This window comes from Mirounga angustirostris, unplaced genomic scaffold (assembly GCF_029215605.1).
Source record: "Mirounga angustirostris isolate CCGP_5_RB_7025 unplaced genomic scaffold, mMirAng1.0.hap1 SCAF_14, whole genome shotgun sequence".
NCBI lineage: Eukaryota > Metazoa > Chordata > Mammalia > Carnivora > Phocidae > Mirounga > Mirounga angustirostris.
This window is the reverse complement of record NW_026991722.1, coordinates 37,519,812-37,538,088: the sequence shown is the minus strand read 5'-3', so window position 1 is coordinate 37,538,088 and position 18,277 is coordinate 37,519,812. Positions and strand designations below refer to the sequence as shown.

The following is an 18,277-nucleotide window of genomic DNA, read 5'->3' as shown; positions in this document are numbered from 1 at the left end:
GATTCAATGAAATGTACATTCCTGTGTATTGTGAAAAACAGATTATGCCCTAAGACATAATGTCCTCCAGTGCTGATAACCAAGTGGGACTTTAAAAGCATTATAAGATGGTAATGTTTTTTCTGTCTCCAAATACCATAAAAATACCTCTATAAAAAGTTCAGTTTTGAAAAGAAATTTCACGTTTGTCAAACAACACAGTTTTATAAGTCAGGTAATGATATCGGTGTGATAAACATTACTTTGATTTTGTTTTAAGTGCTTTCATTTCATGATTTTTTATCATGCTACTCCAATTTAAATCCTATAAAGAAAAAATATGTATATATATCTACAAGGACCGGGTATCACATTACTAGCAAGATTCCATAGAGTATAATGATGAGAGCATTCATAATACAGATATTATAAAACATCTTTAATTATCTATTCATTTATTCATTCACCAAATATATTCTGAGCAACTAACTCATCATATGATACCGCAGTAAACAAAACAGATAAAGTCTTATCTCACTCTGTCCTATTGGAGTCTTGGAAATTTTGTTCTAGTGAAGACCAAACAAACAAGTAAACAAAACATGTAAACACACACACACAGGCGATGTTTGGGCACTGATAGATTTTTTAAAGTGGTGGTGGGAGAGGGGGGACAGGTAATAGGGTCGAGATTGACCACAGGCACTATTGAGGAAGTAGTTAGGAAAAGCTTTGCAGGGAAGGGACCTGAATTAAAAGTGGAAACAAATCATCTGAATTTATGAGAAAAGAGTATTCACAAGGAATCTGTATTTGTGAGAGTTCTTAAAACAAGAAAACACTCGAATTTTTCAAGAAATGGAAAGACCTGTGTCAACAGAGCAAAGTGAACAAGAAGAAAAGAGTAAAAAGAAATGAACATGGAGCAAAGACCAGGAGCAAGTTCAGGTAGGACCTCACAGCCAGCCGTGGTAAGACATTTGAATATTTTCCCGAAGTGATGGGAAACCACTGAAGAACTGGAGCATTTGATCAACATGATCTGATTTATATTTTTAAAAGTTTATTCAGGTTATTGTGTGAGAAGACTTTGGGTTAGGGATGGGGGCAGGAGTTGGGGAAAGAAGGCAAAAGTGGAGACAAAGAGACCAGTTAAGTCTACTTACAGGTTCAAGTGAAAGATGATAGTGGGTTGGTCTAGAGTTGGAGTAACAGAACCTGTGAAAAGTGGTGAAATTCTAAATACATTTTGAATATAAGACCACGTGATTTGCTGGTGGATAGGATATAGGATATGTAAGAAAGGCAAAAGTCAAATGTTTCTTCAGGGTCTGAGTAACTGGGTGATTTTCTGAGATGAAAAAAACTGTAATGAAGAAACTTGAATGCATATGAAGCACAGAAAGAAGCCAGACTTAAGAGACTACATATTATGTGATTTCAACTATATAACATTTTGGAAAAGGCAAAACTGTGAAGACAGAAAAAAGATGAGATTGCCAGGGGTTGGGGATGGGGAAGGATAAATAGGCAGAGCACAGCAGATTTTTAGGGCAGTGAAAATACTCAGTATAATATTATAATGATGGATATCATGTCATTAGACCTTTGTCTAAACCCATTAAATGCACACCATCAAGAATGAACCATAATGTGAATTATAGACTTTGAGTGGCTTTGATGTGTCAGTGTAGACTCATCAGTGTAACAAATGTCCCACTCTCCTGGGGAATGTGGGAAGACTATGCCTGTGTAGGGACAGGAGGTATATGAGAAATCTCTGTACCTTCCCTTCAATTTTGCTTTGAACCCAAAACTGCTCTTAAAAACTAAAGTTTTTAACTTAAAATTTTTAAGAAAATATAGATTAACCAGCAGAAATCTCATTCACTAGGTCTACTACAAACTTAAAAAAAAAACAACCAAAACAACAACAATAAAACTGTTGGAAAAGCTGGATGGCTGAGGGCGGGGGGTGGGGTGGGGAGGATGTTCAATTCTGAACATTACCAAATTAGAAGAACCTATTAGTCATCCAAACGTGAAATCACCTGGCAGTTGTATATACAAACCTGGATTTCTTGGGAGGTGTAGTAGGCTAGTTATAAATTTGAGAAATACCTGTCTCTAGATGATATTTAGGGTAGGACACTGGATGAGATCATCTACTGAGTAAGTGTGCTTAGAGAAGAAAAGGAGCTTATCATGGGCCTCCTGGACACTGCACACATACATCTCATGACCAGGAGCCCCACCCAGCAGAGTCTGAGAGGCCAAGAGAAGTGAGGTAGGAGGATAGTGAACTGAAGCATGCATTTCAGCAAGGAGGATGTGTGCCCAGTGCTTTTGAAATGTTGGCTATGGTGAAAACTGGAACTTGACCATTGGATTTGGGACCACAGATTTGACTGACAGGAGTTGTTTCAGTAGAGTGGTGGGGGTACAAGTATAATTACAGTGACTTAAATGGGAAAGGGAAAGGAAAGAGCAAATTTGGAGTTCTGCTATAAAGTGGAACTAGAAAATGTCAGTAGCTGGAGGGGGATATACAGTTAAGGATATTTGTTTTTCTTGTCTTTTTTTTCTCTTTTAAGATAGAGATACTATAGTATGTTTCTTTGTAAGCTGATAGGAATGATCTTATAGAAAGGAGGAAATGTTGTTAAAAGATTTATTTATTTGAGAGGGAGAGAGCACACACCAGAGGGAGAGAGAGAATCTCAAGCAGACTCCCCACTGAGCATGGCTCACAGGACCCTGAGATCATGACCTGAGCTGAAACCAAGAGTCAGATACTTAACCACCACCCAGGTGCCCCAAGAGGAGGAAATCAATGGAAAGGGGAATAATTGCAAGAACAAAATCCTAAAGGCAAGCAGGGGTGGGAATCTGTGGCTGTGTGATGGCTCCAGCCTGAGGTAGTGATTCTGACAGTTTATCCACCAACATGGGAAAGAGAGCAAATTACATAGCTACAGATAGAGCTGGGTTGGTAGACTTGGTGATGGGAAAATGAGAATGTTCTTTTCTTCCAGTTTTGTATTATTTCAATGGAATAAAAAGCAAATCGGTAACCGAGAGAGAACGTGGGAGAACTGGGGAGAACGTGTAGAAGATTGGAGGAGAAAGGAGATGGTGTTAAATAGCCTTCATATGTGAAGGTGACAGTTGGTCAGGGAAAAGGAGCGAGATTTCCAGGCAGTGTGGAAAGTATGCAGTGTGCATAGCCCACTATAGAGAATAAGCCAAGGCTAAAATCTTTATCAAAGGAAGGAAGCAGAGCAGTAGATACTTGTACCAAGAAAGGTGTTAGGTGCTGTAATCTAACGGAACGTGCTCCAAAGGAGCTGGATTTGTTTGCTTGTTTGTTTTTAAGGAGGAAAGTTAAAGGGCTCAGAATAGAGTGAATTGGATATTTGCTGAAGTCTGGGCCCAGAATGGAAAGATATGTTCTCACAGGATAAGCATTTTAGTTCAAGAAATAAACTAACCTTTAAGAAGTTGCTCAGAACATTCACAAAAGAGGTTGGTAATATAGAAGATTTTATTGATGATGGACACAAAGGAAGAGTTTAGGGCTCATTGAGTAGTAAGAGGTCAGACTAGAAGATGTCCAAGAAAATGTGGAGAAATTTGTCCTGGAGAAGAGGGATGTCAGGAGCCATGGACTTCGGGTCGTGATGGAAGTAAAGAGCTGCAAGGTATGGGGGAGATAGTCCTGGCAGTCAATTAGGGAAAGGGGGTAAGCAATCCTAATTAATGCCTCCTCCTTGGGAATAAACAAATCTTTATAGGAAGCTTGTGGCATGGAGGCTAGGGAGAATCCAGGGGCAGTGGGGAAGGGGCAGATGAGAGTGGTGGTCTCATGGAAGCACACAGAAATCTGTGTGCCTCCCATTCAGTCTAGCTGTGAACAGTGTCTTGTTTAGGCTGGAAGGAAAACATAGAGGGGAAGAGAACTTACCAGGAACATGGAGTAAATTGTTCCAATTTTTGCTTCCATTGATTTCTACTCATCCCTTTGCCTTATATTTTAGAAAATGTCTTTTGATCATACAAATCTAAAAAGCTAAAAATTCACTTTTATCATTGTAATTTACCACTGAGAACCCAAACAGTCCAATTTCAAATTGCTTCGGTGATTTGTTGTTAAAGATTCCCAGCTCCCTGAATTGAATCTCATGGAATTCATGAAAATCAGGGAGACATGCATCTCTACAGTGGTGATACATTCCCTCCCATTGACTATTTTTCTTCTTTTTGACCAGAATGCTGCTTTGGTTTTATGCCTAGTCATTAACGTCTCCATAGTAAATCACTTCTGATAAAGGCCAATCTACATTGCAAAGTGTTCTACTTAACATACTTGCCAATTGAGGCAGAGGTGGAATCTGAGGTGTTCCTAATGTGAATCATTACTTGATTCAAGTTACTGATTCATTCAAGTTGCTTAAGAAATATCCATAGACTCTGGAAATTCTACTTTTCTTCTGTTAAAAAAAAAAAAAAGTGTGAAATTAAGAATTAATGTTGGGGAGATATTGCCACTTAAATGAGTGTTAAACTTTGGGGGTTCACATACCTATATCATTTTTTTAAATTAAAAATGGGGGCACCTGGGTCTCTCAGTTAAATGTCCAACTCCTGATTTCAGCTCAGGTCATGATCTCAGGGTCGTGGGATTGAGTCCCACATTGGGCTCCACACTCAGCACCTGTCTGCTTGAGATTCTCTCCCTCTCCCTCTGCCCCTGCCCCCACATGCACATGTGGGCACTCTCTCTCAATCAATCAATCAAATCTTTTAAAAAATTATAAATGGAAAAGTAGACACAGGGTCACCTACTAATAAAAAGAAAAAAACAACTAACACCTATCTTCACCAATATTTCATTAAAGAACTGGTATTTTCACATTTTAAAATGTGACTACATTTCACATTATGAGAAACATATCACATTGCCCTCATTTCTTTTCTTCTTTCTGTAATGTACTTATAAAAACCTCAGCATGAATCTACAACAAGCTGCAGATCAGAGTTAAGGAAACTGAATTAGCTGACCTCTGAGCCCTTACAAATATGATATGCCATGGTGATATTATTTAGTGGTATGCAAAATTGTGCATTGGTTCTCTATCACTCAGTCTACTTCATTAAGCCCACTTAGAGCTTCAATAAAATTTCCAGAAATGATATTAGGATTGATATCTTCATGTCTCTCTATATATACTTTCTTTGCTGTAGTGTCTTAAAGTATTGCTACCAGATCTGATATAGCAGTTCAGACTCTTGAATATAAATATATATTTTTAAAATACAATAATTTGGTAAGAACATTATAGCAATAGTATTGAAAGAAAATGACAGGGGCACCTGGGTGGCTCAGTTGGTTAAGCGTCTGCCTTCGGCTCAGGTCACGATCCCGGGGTCCTGGGATCGAGACCCACATCAGGCTCCCTGCTCAGCTGGGAGCCTGCTTCTCCCTCTCCTGCTCCCCCTGCTTGTGTTCTCTCTCTCTCTGTCAAATAAATAAATAAAATCTTAAAAAAATAAAAGAAAATGACAATCATGCATAATTCTTACCTTAGGTTTAATATTTCCTCTTTAGCATATTTCCTAGTACTTTTGTGAATAGGTCTACATTTTTGCATGTTGTAACTATAATGTACATGAGCACACCTTTTAGCACAAAGTATACATACAATGAGATAGGAAATCCACTGAGTCATAGATACTCAGGTCTGTACAATACATAAAAGGTCATCAATTTCAACCCCATCAGATGGACACTTGAATTTTCTTTATAGCCTTATCTCAACAATGCCTAGTGATGAGATATTCACTATTTCTCCATGAAACCCATTTTATTATCTGCCACTTCTAAAATTAATTTTACTTTTCATAATTATAGCTTCCACACCTTTATCCTTTTTCTGGACTTTTCACATGAATAAACTCATTGCTTTTTCACATGATGGCTTTTCAACCTCATTTATCATTCCTCTTCTTAGGTTACCTCCAGGCTCAATATCTTCAATTTTTATGCTTATCGTTCCCATAGGTTTTCAAGCCCACTCAGTCTAGTATTCTTTCCATGAAATGTCTTCCAACTTGTTGGTTTGACACTGACTCAACACAGGGTGGTTTAACAAGCACCAAATACAATAGAATTAACACTTTACAATTCTGAATATTATAATGAAGCATAAGATCTAATTTTCTTTCCTTTTTTTTTCCCAAGCATATCACACTGTGGCTTATGTTGATTTTATAGTCAACTAACATCTTCATATATTTTTCACAATTTTTCTACTTCTATATTATTCTATATGGCATATTTAAGTAATAAAATGTCACTTCGATTTCCCCTTTTCTAACCTTTAAGTACTTTAGATCTCCCTTCTGTGGGTCTATATCTCTCCCAGGTTTGTTCCTTCTACTAACTGGGGTAATTGTCTTTCATGTCCTACCCAGCCATGGATGAACTGACCGTGACAGGGCTGAGAGGGAAGGAATGGAGCATGCCACAAATAGTTCAATTACCTCCACATTGCCAGAGATTCATTCATCAGTGCCATAGAGATAAAATCTCCCAAACTCTTTCCTTCCTTTCCACATTACTCTTGTTATTTTAGAATTTTCTATAATAACCTGTGTATTCAAAGAATTATGTTAGGTGCTATGGGCTATTAATTTGTGAATAGATCTATTAGATCCCACTAAACACTATAAGAGACCCACCTTGCTAATATATGCCACAATTACACAAAACTACTGATTTTAATTTTCAATTATTTAATGTATAAAGACTTAAAATTTAAAATCCATTGTGCCTTTACTGACTATATTAATATTTATAAATAGTTCCCACTTAGATTTTATATATGTATACACATATAAGGTTGAAGAAAGTTCTATTTCTGCCCTTGGAGCTTCTTAGAGAGGCTCTGTCAGGCCTTGGGAAATTCAGATTAATTTAATCCACTGTGTTTTCCCACCTAGTGACATTAAGAAATGAAGCCAGTTTGTTATTGATTTTTTTCCTTAGCAAGCTCTTCCTGCTCCTCATCACCATCTCTTCCTTGATGAAATTTCATAAAATATCAATTTGATTATGAGATCGTAGTAGAGTCAAGAGTGATCTATTGACCACTTATGTCTGACATAACAAAAATAATAATCTGTATTATTGATTACATGGACCACATTTATTGACAGCTTATGTTGTTAAGTAGTTTTCATGCATTATCTCACTTAGGCCATATGATACCACTTTATCATTACCCCAGTGTTATAGATAATAAAAATGAAACTCAGAATGGTCAAGTATGCCCAAGGCCATAGAGCTACCAAGTGGTGGCACTAGAATTCAAAACCATGTTGAGTCCAAATTCTAAATTTTTATTTTTTTTTATTTTTTAAAAGATTTTATTTATTTATTTGAGAGAGAGAATGAGATAGAGAGAGCATGAGAGGGGGGAAGGTCAGAGGGAGAAGCAGACCCCTGGCTGAGCAGGGAGCCTGATGCGGGACTCGATCCAGGGACTCCAGGATCATGACCTGAGCCGAAGGCAGTCGCTTAACCAACTGAGCCACCCAGGCACCCCAAATTCTAAATTTTTAAAAGTATAAAGTATGTCTTCCTGCCATTACAAAGTCCCATATATGGCCCAGGAATACCTCAAGATATACAGAGCCACAAACTATTACATGGGCAATACATAATTGCTTTGCAAAATTATAATGATAATAAAGGACTCTCTGAGGAAGTTGTCTTTAGCAAACAGTAGACCCAATATGTGTAAAATAGCATGAAGTTCTAAAGGCAGCCAGAGGTCCATAGAGCATTGTTAGCACCTCACATTTGTTCTTGGCTAGGAAAGCTATCCTGACGGAAGTACTCTATCCACTTTGTAGAGCAATTATACTTGCGCCTGTAACTCATTCTTAAGGAAGTTAAACAGCATGGCAAAATCATCCAAAAGAAGAATGAGAATACTCCTTCTTGCCCTGTGCTCTGCTACTGCTTACCACAGTAAAATACAGCATATGAAAGCACCTGGCACAACGTCTGGAACTTAACAAGCCCTGGAGGAATGTTCATTAATTCAATCATAATATTGATGCATTGGACTTGGAAAGTATAGGCAATAGAGGACAACAGAATATCCCACAAAATGAAAACATCACATAAATACTGTGCATGCACATGCATGTACACACCCCCAGAAACTTGGAAAGTAATACTTGATTCACCAAAAGTGTTCCTCAACATTGTGGCAGAGCCCATAGACATCTGGGAAACCGTAAAGATTAGAAAAAGTAGCCTGAGCTACAGTAATCAGATGGAAGGATGTGGGGGAAGGGGGGCTTTTTTGGTACAAAATTTCGGACCAGCCATTAACTTCAAGAACTGGTTGCAAAGAATGACAAGTGTGAAAGTGATAGATTCTCTGACATAAAAAGCCAGCTGGTTTTGTGAGTGCAGGAAAATATTAACTGTGCAAAGTAGAAATGAGAATACTTCCTTAAAGAGATTGTAGAGCTTGATATTTTCTAGCCACTAACCAAAATGAAATCATCATCAGGGACATCATTTATAGGTACAAGGAATAGCAAAAATGGGGCAAGACGGGGAGTTTTCTGTGTAAACCATGCTACAATCCAGATCACATTAATTTAAAAATGCATAGCATACTATAATGTTATCATATATTTCCTGTCCCAACTCAATGGTTAAACAGAATAGGTTTTTTTCTATGACCATAGAAACTCTTGCTACAACCAAAGTCTACTGACGTAATTGAGCAGTATTAAGTGGGTTTCAACAGGCACTATCCCTTAAAAGGAGATCATACAATGCTCAACTAAGTAAACAAAATCATATGTGGGAACTTCCTTTGGTCTTAAAACAGAACTAGAAAGGAAAGTCAAGGAATGCAGTCTCAATGAAATTTTCCATGTACTTGTGAACCCTTTATGGAGAGTTCAAAAGCTTAGTTGATATATCAGAATTTTAAATTAAAGGATGTATATATTTAGAATTACATCAGCAGTAATGGTTTATTTGGAAAATTAACAGCCATTTTTCATAGCACCTTTGGAACATAGTTGGGTGAAACTGTAGGTATCTACCTATGCATTCATGAGGAAGTGTCATGTAGTTGAGTGACTGGCCACAGTAATTACTCTAACTCCACCAGGCAGTGTTGAGGAGGATGCCTGGAGACTTGCAGTGGGTAAAACTTATTGGCAATAAATGCCCAATGCCTAAAACAGCCTTTAGGATAGTGTCAGAAGCACTGGGTACGGACTGGGGTCTCCAGACTTGCAGATGCAGCCTCAGGACCCTGTGGTGTGGTTGAGTACTGTGATTCTGGCAGGTGGCAGGTACAGTTCAAGGGAGCCATCCTTCTCCAGCAGGATTCCCTACAAAGTAAGTGAGAGGGCATCGGTGCGGAGCCCTGCCACAGGAAGGGAACAGGTAAGACCTTGGCAGGATACTAAATTTATGATAGAGCTTGTTGAGGGCTAATGGAAAGGGAACATAGTTAAGGGGACAGAGCAGCCACTCAGTACAGGGTATCTGATTGGCAGTAGAGACAATGGAAATGACATAAGAATGCCTGCAGTCTGGCTTTCCATACTGGAAGTCTTGATGAATCTGGAGTCCATCTGGGGTGGAGGGGAAGAACCAGTGCACAGTGCTGCAATGGATGACAAGGGTAGCTATGAACCCAAATTTGTTTTCCTGCTAGGATATCCACTCCATAGAATATTGTTAACTGTCTTAAATGTCTTTTTCTTATATTTTTCTTTATATTTTTCTTATGTATTTCCTAATGTGTGGTAAACTCAAGCAGGTCCTACAATAGTTAACAGCCAAAAAAAAATGCATTAGTTGATTTTTAAGTGTAGAATATATACCCTAAAAAAATAGATCTAACAATTTAGTTTCACAGTAGCATGTACAACATTGGCATGGCTGGGAGAGCGCCTGTATTCTCCCCTCCTTGTGTAAGCAATGTGTGTAACAAAATGTCAGATACACCGGTTGGAATCAATACCACAGCTTTCCACTATCTGGGAGACTCGATTCTTGGCCCAAATCTAGGATTTCCTGAATTACATTTAATAATATAAAGTTTAAAAAATGTTTTTGTTATAAGTGGCAATAAGTAGTGCTTAGTAGAGTTTATTCTATTCAGTATCTATTTTTTTCTTTTGTACAGTAAGAAAGAGAAAATAGTCTTATTGGTTTCTCATACAGATTGTAGAATAAGGTTAATAGTTCATGGGGTTAGTTTCTTCTATGTCAACACTATAGGCCCCAAGCGTGCATAGCTTTATTGAAGCACTATATGCAATACATTTATTCAGAGATCATTAATTAAGAATTTACAGGTGCTCAGCTCTGTACAACATATTATAGGAAGAATTTTTAAAATACAGCGTTCCTGTAAATTGGCCACGAGAGCATAAGATATGCCAAAATGCTCTAAAAAATGATTATGAATGACATATAAGCAAAACGTGGGTCTCCCCTGCCCCCCAGCAATGGGAATATATTTCTTCTCAGGTTCTCATGTTCCCTCTTTCTGGTCTCTGTCTAACCAAAGGCATGAATTTCAGGTCATCCTAAGTGAAGATTTGGGTTTACTCTGTGACCATGTTATCAGTGATACCAGCTAATTCACATGGAGATTTGTACTATATGTAATTTATATGGAGATCTGTCATATAAACTGAGCCCAGTTAACCTAATACTCCAACTATATTCACTCTAAACCATCCAGGGTTTATCCCATCCAGCATTCTGTCACTGATAACACCAGCTGTGTCCAAATACCCGCTATTTCAGGAAACCAGGGAACAGCCACCTTTTTTCATATTCTGAGCAATCCCTTATTTACCCATCTCACATCCTATTAGACAAGGATCACCCCTATCGAGCTTAAGATTTCAGTAAACTTGTCAGTTAACTTTGTTTTATAATTCTGAATTAATAATGCCCCCTTAATAGGTTAGGGGAAAAGCATCAAAGATTACCATTGGATTCAGATGCCTGGAAGGAGCTAGGATGGTGCATGACTTCCTGCCCCACTCATTCTATACAAATACTGGTAATTTACTACAAGTACAGACAATTTTACAAAGATTAGATTTTTTATAGTAATATTTTGAGAGAAATTGTTTTCTGCCTTTTGTAAATTTGATCATCAGGTCTTGTCACTCATCAGCAAAAGAAAAAATATATATTTCAAAAACACGGAGGACCTATTTTTATCTTATAATGACAATTTTTAAATTATTACATTTCTAACCGTGCCGGGAGCCTCGGTCAACCTGTCATCTTGCCTTTACTTTCCCTCCACTCGCATCAAAAAGAGAGTTATAAGCAGCAAAAATTGATCTTGCTATGGATTTTGCTCGGAGCTGCAACCAGCCAAGGAATTAGTCTACTGTATGTGTCACTGGAGTCATCTGGGGGAAGTCTTACACGAGACGAGAATTACTCTGTGCACCGAGCTCTATGTCAAAGGCCTGACTCAACGAAACTTGCGGGCTGCCTTGATGCGGACAAGTTTGTGAAAGACATCATTATTATTTTTCAAACTACATTGGGTTCTTAGAAATGTACCTTTTTGTTCCCTTAAATGACTTGTTTTCACTTTTTCTTCATCAGAAAACAAAACATTCCTGCTTACGTAAATTCTGTCCTTCAATAATGGATACAGGAGGACAAACTCAACATTTGGAAATCACTTCTAAAGAGACATGGCACTGAACTCAAATGACAAAAGTTGGATTACGTTGTTTAGAAAAAGACCATTGGATATTCTACCTTGGCTTTATGAATATGAGTTTTAATATATCCCAGGTACAATATGTGTCTACATGTATCAGATGAATTTTGATCACAGCCACCAAACTGTTAACCCTGCCAGAACCTTTCTTGGATGGTTTTGAGATAAATCTAAAAGAAATTAAATTACATATGATTTAACAAAAGAGTAAAGAAGTATCATATAAAAATAGTTGAATTTTAAGGATGGAAGAGTGAATATTTTTGGACATTGGGGCAGCCTTTAGCCTCCCATTTTCTTAAGGCTTGAGAGATTTATCCTTGGGTCACAATTCGGTGGAGACTTCGATTGTCCTCTTTTAAAGAATGACCTCCATGCCTTCCACCCTGCCTCAGATGTATTTCTCTGCTATGAATTTATCAACTGGACATTGAATTGAGAAGGGATGGCCTACTTTGCCTGAACAAACCGGCTGTGACCTCTCTACCTGCAGACTTGCCTGAGTTCATGAGCTTTGGTTATTCACACAGGTTAGAGGACTTTCCCAGACAGGGAACCAGCCAGAGCTGTGAAGGGAAAAAGCATCACCATGTTACCAACTTGGGTCCTTGGGCTCTCCAAACAATAAACATTGATTGGGGCCAAGAGGGAATTCCAGGCAAGACTTTTGGTGGGGCTTATGCTCCAGCACAGAGAGACAGCCCAAAGAAAGGGTTCTTCATGCTGGTTTTCTGAACAAAAGCCAGGGAAAGTTTTTAAAGAGGCTAAGGTGGGAAAAGAGTGACATCTAAGCCTGTAGAGGTTGGGAGAGACACAAAGTTGGGTGTACAGGGGCAGTGGACAGAACATGCTTTATCATGCATCGCATGTCTCATTAGCATGTTAAATCTCCACCATTGGGCATGATTTTTAGTATTATAATGAGGGAGAAAGTCAGCAAAAGGTCAGCACTGGGGTGCACTTTGGTGCAGACTGGTTTCATCTGGTCTTCACCAGTCTTGTAGTTGAATCCCCCTTAGGTAAGCATCCTCCTTGCACATTTCTGCAAGGTATGCTACTCAGGGGGCATAGGGTTTCAGCTATAAAGGAACGCTAGGTTTCATGGTCGGGATTGAGAGGACCTGAATCTAGTCCCTGCTGTGTCTCTTGGGCTGAATTATTTTCACTTTTTTTTTTTCCCAGTAGAAACAATCTAACTTCAAGAAGACTTGATGATAATTAACATTATGCAGAGCATTTTATAATTGAAGCATTTCTTTCAGTGTTTAAAAATAAAGAATTAAAAGATAGGTATCAAGTGATTTAAAAAGATATCAAACCATGTGCTTTGATTTCAAAGAATTTAAACAAATACTCATTATTTGATCACGTCCATGGCACATCCCTTCCCTGACACCAAGCTCCTGACTAGACCTAAGTTAATTTCCTGAACTCCCAAGCTTAGAGTCAATACTGATCTTTGGCTCTACCTCCGGCTTCCTTGAGGGCTTTTACTGACCCCTGAGCAAAAATACCTTCAGACCTTAACAGAGGCATTCTCATGCTGTTAATAGCAGGGAGCTGCCTGAGGATTATAATTCTCCCTCTGTTCTTTTGAATGACAGGCCAATTAAAACCATTTGCCTTGGAGGAGATACTGCCAGATTGGAAACAGGAAGCAAGTTCTGGTCCACTTAGATTTTTATATTTGAGCTCTTGATTCCTAGCAAGTCTGTAGTGATCATGAGGATGATGCTGATGACAATTCTTAACAATCTTATCACACTGCCGTGTTTCTTTTATCTCTTATCCCCACCTTAGTAAGTGGCACCACCTTCCCTCACATCCCTCCCACATCAGGAGCAAATGTGATCTAAGAGCCCCTCCCTGTAGACTTGCATCCTGATGATTTCTTCAGACTGTTCTCTCTGCTCCCACTCCCAGGATAGTCACCAGAGCCTGGTCACTTCTTAGAAGTGCTGGTTTCTACCTGACCATCTGCCCCTCCGTGATCTGTCCACGCTGGACCCAGAGGGATCTCTCTAGAACATCAGGCTTACTTCAGTGTCTTCTCTAAATCCAACCATAGAAGGATTCCCCCATGGTTTAAAGGAGAACACGAAGCAGCTTCAGTGTAACTCAAAGCCCTTTAGGACCTGGACCCATTCCTAAGCCTTGAACTTCTCTAGCATTGTTTGCCCTAGCCTCACAGGTGCTTGGAATCAGCACTGTTTATGTTGCTCTGCCCCACAGGTACATCCCACTTATAATTCAGACCCGACTCAGCCACCTTTTCCTTTGCAAAATTTTTTCTGCCCCCAAAGTGAGTGAGATGCCCCTTCTTTGGGCTCTCTATTACCCAGCACACACCTCTGTCCTAGAACTTGGCACAATATACCTTACTTATTAATACGAGTGACTTACACATTCATTAATATTAGACACCTTTAGGCTGTCATCCAACAAGTATTCATCAGTTTTTAATAATGTACAATTTACTCTTCTGTGGTGTCTCTCTCGATCAGATGGGGGGCCCCAAATGTGGGTTGACGGTCGTGTTTGGAAGCTGGTGGCATGGGCCGTAAAAGGATTCACCCTAGGCAGAACAAAGGAGATAGAAGTTTATTGAATGTACTGCAAGGGAGCTGTGGACAGGACAGCAAAGGAGAAAACTGTCTGTAAGGAGGCAGTAGGTGGGGGCTATTTTTAAAGGGGGATGGGGAGGTGGTATGGGGACATTAGGAATTCTTTTTTTTTTTTTTTTTGGTAACTGTGCCTGGTTTTAAGTAGCCCATTGGTTAGTTAGGGCCTATGGATATTTTGAGGTGGGTCACCTGGTGGGCCTGTCTATATTCAGCCAAGGGGTCATGGTGGGCCCTTCCTACATTCCACTGCTCAAGGCTATTTGCCTAAAAGTGGCCTCTACACTCTATACATAAACCTGCCATTATATTATTTCCAGATTTTTTTTTCTTTTCCTATTAGCTTTCATTATAGTTATTTCCTTGCCTTTTGCTGATTTTTCTTTACTTACTTCTATGAACATTATTTTAGAACCAGATTAGATAAAATCCTTTATTAGCTACAGCAACTACTGACTTATTATCAATGATAATGACTGTATCTACTTTGAAAGTTCTTTTTTTTTTAAAGATTTTATTTATTTATTTGAGAGAGAGAGAATGAGAGAGAGCACATGAGAGGGGGGAGGGGCAGAGGGAGAAGCAGACTCCCTGCCGAGCAGGGAGCCCAATGCGGGACTCGATCCTGGGACTCCAGGATCATGACCTGAGCTGAAGGCAGTCGCTTAACCAACTGAGCCACCCAGGCACCCATACTTTGAAAGTTCTTAAAAGGGGTCTCCCAAAGGGTAATGTTGAAACTGATCTGGCGATTGGTATATTTGGCAGATGAATCATAATTTGAAATTGAATGAATGAATTTGTCTTGATGAATTTTGGCCATTAAAAAAATGATTTAGAGTAAGTATTATCTGATTTCAAATGTTGCCTTTTGCACCTTAGGTATGCTTAAAAAAAAGAAAAAACAAGCCCAAATTAGAGTCATTTTCCTCTCATGACAGCAGACTAAGACTTAATTACAATTTTAACCTATCCAAGCAATGTGGCCTTATAAAAGTCAATCTGAAATTTCCAGATCAGCACCCGTGAGGTAATCTGCATGATAAAAACCCTGCCTTTCCCTCCCCCCCCCAAAAGGAGAAGTCCTAGCCTGAAACAATCCTTTCTTTTCTTTTGCTAATAACTTCTCTGCCCCAGGCTCCTTTGTCTAAAATAAACCCTTCTATTTTGTGCATCTACTCCGAGCTGCATTGTACTTGATAGATGGGATGCTGTCAGATTCATGAATCACTTAATAAAGCCAATTAGAAAAAAATAAATAGATCTTCAAATATACTCAAATTTTTTTAACAGGTATATTATTAAAGGATTGGTTCCCTATCACCCTCTCTGCCTTAAAATATAAGTGTTCTCCAGGAAGACGGGTAAACAGCCAGAAAACTTTTCACAGTATACTTTTTCCTTTTTCTACTATCCTAGAGTTCCACCTTAGTTGACTTAGGTTTCTGTCTGAAATTAAAAAAAAAAAAAAAATGAACTTGCTGCCTTCGTTGCTAGCATAAACTAGAAGGTCCTCTGAATAAGTAGGATGAGGGTAGAGTTTCCCCAGAAATTCTGCAGCCAGCATTTCCCATATACTGTCCTCCAAGAGTCTAATAAGCCAAGTGTTGCTGTAGCTATTAGAAGGCCTATGGGCTTGGTTGGTTGCTTTGTGTTATGGCTTGTGGGTCTAAACGCAGTGCTAACCTGGATCTTTCTGGCTCTCCCAAATAAAGTAATAATGAGATGCTGGATTATCAGAAAAGAGTCCAGATGTCAAGTTAGTATTTATATCACATCAGGGTGGAGAGCAGATGGATGAGCACATTTTTCCACAGATTCATCAAAATTATCTAAATTCTTAGTTGCCCTTTAAGTCTAAGAACTGCCCTTCAGGATCTATATATGTTTTAATATTTAATCCAAATTGATTGCATTGCTAAAAGAGCAAGAAAATTAGCTAGTTTTGTTCTAGTTGTGTTTGCCTAAAATGTATTAAGATATCAAGTGATTTCAAGTCTTTGGGTTCGCTGTGTTGTCCTCCAGGGATCTTTAGCTTTCTTTATTTACTTTCAAGGTGAAGTAGAACCCAATATAGCTCTGAATGTATCATTCCCAATCAAAAATAGATGCAACCCTCTAAAATAAAATGTTTCCACTTTGCCACAATATTATGTTTTATCCTCATTCTTCCTGGTTACCATATTTATTTTTATGACTTTCAGTTAACTGCACAGCTTTCTTTGCTGACTTTGCTTATATTCCGTATTGTTCAATAGAGTCCCTCCTTGGGCACTGCTTTGAGTCCCATATTAACTCAATTTTTTTTAATCCACACTGCAATGGATCTTTTATTCCCTTTGCTGTGAAATATAAGGCCATCTGTTGAAGCTGGGATGTTATTATTTTTATCATCACTGAGACTAGACTGGACTCCATTCATACTGTCCTCATGGATCTAGCCTGAACAAACAGTCCTCAGAACAAAAGAGTTTTGTTTTAGCTCTCCTATCTTATTGCACAGTGATTGATCATTTCTCACTCAAACTCTTACAGTTGTGAGTCATTCATATGAGGGCCTTCCCTTGCCTGCCCCTCCACCCTGCCCATGTGTGGGCCAAGTCAAGCAGTTCTGCCTCCAAATTGTATCCCATGGGTGTTCACCTCTGCGTAGCCATATCCACAGCCTTCACTCAAATGCAAGTCACCAACATCTCTTACCTGAACTAGTGCGGTATCTTCTCCATTGGTCTTACTTCTAAACTAATGCATTCTTCATACAGCGGCCTGAATACCTTCTTATTTTCCCATTTATTGGAGCTTTTTGGGTCTGTGCTTGTCGGCATTTCCAGGTTGGCTTCTCCAGTGCCCAATCTGGGATGTCTGAGGCAGAAAGAAAACACAAAGAACTCTCTGCTGTATTGTTTCTCAGGCTCCAAGATCCCTAGCCAGTCTGTCTTCTTCTCTCCAGCATTCTTATGTTTGTTTTGTATGTAATGGCTAGGGTTTTAAGCTAAATTTAGCAGGAGAAATAGGGAAAAGTGTATCTACTACATTTGGTCTAGACCTAGAAAGTCCAGAATGCCATTTAGAAACATAGATCACATTGTGTCACTGTGCCAAGTTTAAGGCTTTCATTGACTTTCATTGATCTTAGTATGCAGTGCAAAAATATGTCTGTCTACAGGACCCAAAATAATGTGATCTTGGCCTATCTCTTCAACAGTTACCTTGTGGCAGTTGGCTCTCATTCCATTCAGTTGGCCTTTTGCGTCCTTGAACGTGCAAAAGTTCTTTTCTCACTCAGAATCTTACCCCAGTTGTTCTCTTTGTCTCAGCCATTTGTCATCTATGCTAATCTGCTTGGCTCCACCTCAGCCTTCAGTTTAAATACCTCTTTCTTTATAATGTCCTTTCCTAGCCATCCTACCTAATAATATTCTCTTATCTTCCTTATGTTTAAATTTTCTTCAGGAATTAATATAAATCAGATTTTTCAGTTAGTACTTTTTATAGTCAATGCGAACAGGTTTCCAACATGGCCACTGACCTTTTGAAGATGCATTTAACAGGGCGCCTGGGTGGCTCAGTCGTTAAGCTTCTGCCTTCGGCTCAGGTCATGATCCCAGGGTCCTGGGATCGAGTCCCACATCGGGCTCCCTGCTCGGCGAGAAGCCTGCTTCTCCCTCTCCCATTCCCCCTGCTTGTGTTACTGCTCTCGCTATCTCTCTCTCTGTCAAATAAAATAAATAAAATCTTTAAAAAAAAAAAGATGCATTTAACAAACAGCTCATTTGGCAGATGTTAGTGTATTAGCATTAACCATTTTATAAGCAAACAGAAAAGAAGTCCCTAAGTTATAGATCAGTAAGGCATCATAGGCATGGTTGC

At 38.9% G+C, this 18,277-nt stretch overlaps 1 protein-coding gene and 1 long non-coding RNA gene across 3 annotated transcripts in view; one reads left to right on the top strand and one right to left on the bottom strand.

Moving 5' to 3' along the window:
• The window catches only part of DTNA (dystrobrevin alpha), a 343,646-nt gene that overhangs the window by 52,311 nt on the left and 273,058 nt on the right, over positions 1 to 18,277 (top strand). The window lies entirely within an intron of this gene.
• LOC135362496 (uncharacterized) lies at positions 13,961 to 18,093 on the bottom strand. The gene is made up of 3 exons (XR_010407262.1): positions 17,937 to 18,093; positions 17,108 to 17,269; positions 13,961 to 14,361 (listed from the first exon to the last, which is right to left on the bottom strand). It is a non-coding gene; the product is annotated as an uncharacterized LOC135362496 (long non-coding RNA).